A 6,190-nucleotide genomic window follows, 5' to 3' on the forward strand; every position below is an offset into this window, starting at 1 on the left:
TTCCAGCAATAATCTGCCATCATATGCCTGTCCCATCTTCCTTTATATCTTTCCTCTATTCCTTTCATATCTTGATGGAACCGCTCTCCTTGTTCCTCTCTGAAATCACCTAGATTACGAGGAAATCGATTCAAGTGGCTGTGAAGGAAGTACAATTTTATGCTCATGTTAGCTCCTAAGTTTTGTAAGTTAGTGAGCATGTTTTTGACCAGTTCCTCGTAATTGGGAGCTTTATGATTGCTCAAAAAACATTTTACAACAGCGACAAAACTGTTCCAGGCCGATGCTTCAGTGACAGTCATGACACTTGTAAAATTGGTGTCGTTGATGAGCCTGCGAATTTGAGGACCATCAAATATTCCTGCCTTAAGTTTTTCACTACTGAGTCCAGGGAACGTATTGCAGATGTATGTGAAGCAATTACCATTTCTGTCTAAAGCTTTGGTGAATTGCTTCATTAGTCCTAACTTAATATGTAATGGTGGCAGAACAATCTTGTCCCTACTAACCAGAGGTTCATTAATCATGTTTGCTTCACCAACAGCCATATGTTTCCTTGGAGGCCATGTTTACTGCTTCCAATGTTCGTGCTTTGCCCTACTATCCCACATGCAGATAAAACATGGGTGCTTTGTGTATCCACTTTGTTGTCCAAGCAAGAAGTTCACCATTTTAAAATCAACACAAATCAACCACTGGTGCTGCATATACTGAATTTTCTGCAGAACCATCTTGATGTTAGCATATGCTTCACAAGGTTTTGTTGAGTGGGCAATTGGAATAGGCGCGTAACGATTGCTATTGTGTAGGAGAACACATTTTAAACTTCTAGTGGAACTGTCTATGAAAAGACGCCAGTCCTCTGGTCTATATTCCGGCAGCCCCAATTCAAGTAAAAGTCCAGGTATATTGCTGCAATACACTATAACCTCTTCTTGGTTGAAGTATGGAAGAAGGTTTTCTTCTCTCGTCCGGTAAGCTGTTACTTTAACACTTGGATGAAGACAGTTCTTTTCCTTAAGCCTGGATGCTAAGAGTTCTGATGCTTGCTTAGAAAGATTGAGTTCTCGTATCAAGTCACTGAGCTCCTTCTGGTCGAACTGCTGGGGTTGTGTCTCACGTCCTTCGTATTCCGAACCACTACTTGTACATTCCTCGCCGTGCACATCGTCATCTGATGATGTTAGCGTGGGTAATGTTGTGAAGGTTGGTACAGGAACATCGTTGCTGTGCACCACCGGTCTCCTTGCTGACTCCAAATCGGGATATTCCCACTTTCGTTTTTTGAACCTATTAAAACCTTTCACATTAACAATGCAAAAATAGCAATCATCTGTATGGTTCTTCTGCTCTCGCCATACCATACGCACTCCGAAGTTTAAGCTTTTCCTTTTTCGTTTTGTCCACTGCCGTAAGCGCTCCACACAGCATTTACAAACTTTATGGGGTGCCCACGCCTTGTCTTGATCTCCAAGTTGAATTCCGAAATATGCCAGATACGCTTCCTTCACAAAAGGAGTGATATTCTTCCTGTTCTTTTGAAGAACGTATTCACCACAAATGTAGCAGAACTCATCAGGATGGTTCACGCAAAGACGGCGTGAAGAACTCATGTTTTCCTAAAACAAAATTGCACAAATACTACATATTATGCAGAACTTTCTTGTATTTGCATGTCAATCACATCCAACAAACATCATTAATTGTTTTGTGTGAAATGAATACTCACCTCTTATTTGCTACGTCACGATGCAAAGGTTCTATCTCCTTGAAGCTGCACTGCACATGTGTGTGACTTTCGACCATCGCCATTTTTCTTGTTTACACTGAACGCTACCTATCGGCTGTTGCGGGGATTACCTCGGCCAACAAATGAATGTCGAGTACCGCCGAATTCAAATCTGCACAACCCTCAATATCTTCAACACACGCACCGCACAACATGACTGAACACATGCTGACAGTGTGATGTTTGCATGATGTAATCCTCAACCACACAGATGCACTCCCTGAGCACAATTGTTTAATAAAGATAGTACAATATCACTAATTAAAAAACAGGTAGCAAATACATTACACCATATATGGACTCTGCAGTCGATATTATCCACATGAAACTCTCATTTCCACAAATAACCTATATCTCAAAAACCAGAGCCAATTTGGAAAAAGTACAAATATACTCGGAATGAGTATCATAACAATATCCCATTTTCGTTCAAACTTCCCTGGATCGAAAAAAAAATTTATTTTGTAGAGCTGTGTTATCAATGTTTTTGAGCATGAGACCTCTGACTGGTTTTATGCGGCCCGCCATGAGTTCCTCTCCTGTGCTGACCTCTTCATCTCAGAGTAGCACTAGGAAGCTGACTCCTAAATTTTTTTCTGGATGTATTCCCACCTCTGTCTTACTCTACAGTTTTGTCCTCTACACCTCCCTCTAGTACCATGAGAGTCATTCCCTGATCTCTTAAAAGGTGTCTTATGATCCTGTCCCTTCTACTTTTCGGTGTCTTATATATATTTCTTTCCTGTCCGATTCTGTGCAGAACCTCCTCATTCCTTATTTTATCAGTCCACCTAATTTTCAACATTCCTCTGTACCACCACATCTCAATCGCTTCGGTTTTTTCTGTTCGGGTTTTCCCACAGGCCATGTTTCACTACCATACAATGCTGTAGTCCAAATGTACATTCTCAGAAATTTCTTCCTCAGATTAAGGGCGATATTTGATAGTAGTAGATTTCTCTTCGCCAGGAATGCGTTTCTTGCCATAGCTAGTCTGCTTTTGATGTCCTCCTTGCTCCGTCCATCATTGGCTATTTTGCTGCCTGGGTAGCAGAATTCCTTAACTTCACCGACTTCGTGACCATCAATATTCATGTTAAGTTTCTCGCTGCTCTTATTTCCACTACTTCTCATTACCTTCGTCTTTCTTCGATTTACTCTCAATCAATACTGTGTACTCATTAAACTCTTCATTCTGTTCGGCAGATCATATTTCTTCACTTTCACTCAGGACAGGAATGTCATTAGCGTATCGTATCATTGATATCCTTTCACCTTGAACTTTAATTCCACCCGTGACCCTTCCTTTTATTTCCATCATTGCTTCATCGATGTACAGATTGAACAGTAGGGGCGAAAGGCTACATCCTTGCTTACACACTTTGTAATACGAGCAATTCGTTCTTGGTCGTCAAGTCTTATTATTCCCTCTTGGTTGTTGTACTTATTGCATATGACCGTCCCTCCCTATAGCTTACCCCTACCTTTTTCAGAATTTCGAACAGCTTACACGATTTTATATTGTCGAACGCTTTTTCCAGGTAGACCAACTCTGTGAACGTGTCTTGCTTCCATTATTAACATCACAATTGCCTCTCTTGGGCCTTTACTTTTTCTAAAGCCAAATTGATCGACATCTAGCGAATCCTCAATTTTCTTTTCCATTCTTTTGTATATAATTCATGTAAGCAACTTGGATGCATGAGCTGTTGGGCTGATTGTGCGATAATTCTCGCACTGGTCGGCTCTTTCCGTCTTCCGAAAGTCTGATGATATGTCGCCAGACTCATATATTCTACACAACACAGTGAATAGTCGTTTTCTTGCCACTTCCCCTCATGATTTTAGAAATGCTGATGGAATGTTATCTATCCCTTCGGCCTTACTTAACCTTAAGTCCTCCAAAGCTCTTTTAAATTGTGGTTCTAATACTGGATCCGCTATCCCTTCTAAATCGACTCATGTATCTTCTTATATCACATCAAAAAAATCTTCCCCCTCTTAAAGGTTTTCAATGTATTCGTTCCACCTATCCGCTCTCCCCTTTGCATTTAACAGTGGAATTCCCGTTGCACCCTTAATGTTACCAACCTTGCTTTTATTGTCATCGTAGGTTGTTTTGACTTTTCGGTATGCTCAGTCTGTCCTTCCCACAATCACTTCTTTTTCGATGTCTTCACATTTTTCCTGCAGCCATGTCGTCTTAGCTTCCCTGCACTTCCTATTTTTTTCATTCCTCAGCGAATTGTATTTATGTATTCCTGAGTTTCTGGAATATTTTTGTACTTCCTCCTTTCATCAATCAACTGAAGCATTTCTTCTGTTACCCATGGTTTCTTCACAGTTCCTCCCCAGCTTCTGTGATGGCCCTTTTTAGAGGCGTCCACTACTCTTCAACTGTACTGCCTACTGTGCTGGTCCTTACTACTGTATTTATAGGCTTAGAGAACTTCAAGCGTATTTCGTCATTCCTTAGTACTTCTGTATCGCACTTCTTAGCCTATTGATTCTTCCTGAATAATACCTTAAACTTCAGCCTAGTCTTCATTACTAATATATTGTGATCTGAGTCTATATCTGCACCTGGGTACTCCTTACAATCCAGTATCTGTTTTCTGAATCTCTGTCTGAACTGACCTCAGATGTCCCACAGTTCTCAGAGCCATTTTCTGTCTGAACATGAGGTAATATAACTGAAATCGTCGTGGGTCACCCCACCTTTTCCAAGTATACCTCCTCCTCTTGTGATTCTTGAACAGAGTATTCGCTGAAGCTTGTTATAGAAATTTAGTCATTCTCCTCTCTCGTTCCTTATCCCAACCCAAAGACTCCGTAACCTTTAATTCTACTCCTTCCCCTGCAACTGGATTCCTGTCCCCCATGACTATTATATTTTCATCCCCATCCATCTTTACATACTGTATTACCCTTTCAATATCCTCATACAGTTTATCTCTTCTTCTTCAGCTTGCGACGTCGGCATGTACACCTGAACTATCATTGTCGGTGTTGGTTTCCTGTTGGTTCTGATGGGAACAACCCTGTCACTGTACTGATCGTGGTAACACACTCTCTGTCCTACCTTCCTACTCATAACGAATCCTGCTCCTGTTATACCATTTTCTGCTGCTGTTGATATCACCCTATAGTCATCTAACCAGAAGTCCTTGTCTTCTTTCCACTTCACTTCACTGACTCCTATTATAACTAGACTGAGCATTTGCATTTCCTTTTTCATATTTTCTAGTTGCCCTACCACGTTCAAGCTTCTGACATTTCACGTCCCGACTCGTAGAACGTTGTCCTTCCGTTGATTATTCAATCTTTTTCTCGTGGTAACCTCCTTATTGGCAGTCCCCTCCCGGAGATCCGAATGGGGGGACTATTCCGGAATCTTTTGCCAATGGAAAGATCATCATGACACTTCTTCAGTTCCAGGCCACATGTCCTGTGGATGCACGTTACGTGTCTTTAAAGCAGTGGTTTCTATTGCCTTCTGAATCCTCATGACATGGCTCATTGCTGATTCTTCCGCCTTTAGTGGCAGTTTCCCACCCCTAGGACAAGAGAGTGCCCTGAGGCTCTGTCCGCCCCTCCGCCCACTTTGACAAGGCCGTTGGCAGAATGATGGTGACCTCTTACGCCTGAAGTCTTCGGCCGGCAATGTTGACTATTTCTCAAAATTTAAGCAGCAGCGGGATTCGAACCCCGGACCCAAGACTTTTAAATTATGAATCAAAGACCACATTGACCTTAACTCGAAGAAAAGTTTCTGAGAATGTGTCTATGGAGGAGAAAATGTAGGGAAAGCTTTTTTGCTACTCTATTCACTTTCCTTTATCCCTACAAAGCATTTATTTAAGGCAATCAATTAAAAATAAAACGAAAGAAGTCATTTCGACAAAACAAAAAGCTTAAATCTGAAAAACGTATATGAAGGTTTTGTGGCGGCGTTCGTGGCGACAAGCAATTCGCTGTAGAAACGGCTTACGAAGTCACCGCCACACTTTTAATAGCGGGCCGACCGGTCCGCTGGAACAGTGAACAGAAAGATGAAAACCCAAACACTCTGATTAAATAAAAGTCGGTACTTATCCTTATTAACGAAGATACAGAAACACAGTAGTGAACTCCGTGTCTACAGAAATTTGTCTAGTTCGAGTCGGAGCGGCTAGGTCAGCGTCGGCTGACGACAAACAACAACTCTGCTGCGATGAACACACAACTGACTAGCAAATACACAATTCGGTGGCGAGTATACAACTGAGCGGCGAATACAGAACTGTCCAAGCGCTCGCGACTCCAGCGCTTAAGAAACCAGAAGCCAGCGGTGGCGCGCGCAGACTTGCGGCGATTTCCCGTCTCGCTGGCGCTGCTTATGCGGACGGCGTCCGGACTTTG

Source organism: Schistocerca americana, chromosome 5 (assembly GCF_021461395.2).
Source record: "Schistocerca americana isolate TAMUIC-IGC-003095 chromosome 5, iqSchAmer2.1, whole genome shotgun sequence".
NCBI lineage: Eukaryota > Metazoa > Arthropoda > Insecta > Orthoptera > Acrididae > Schistocerca > Schistocerca americana.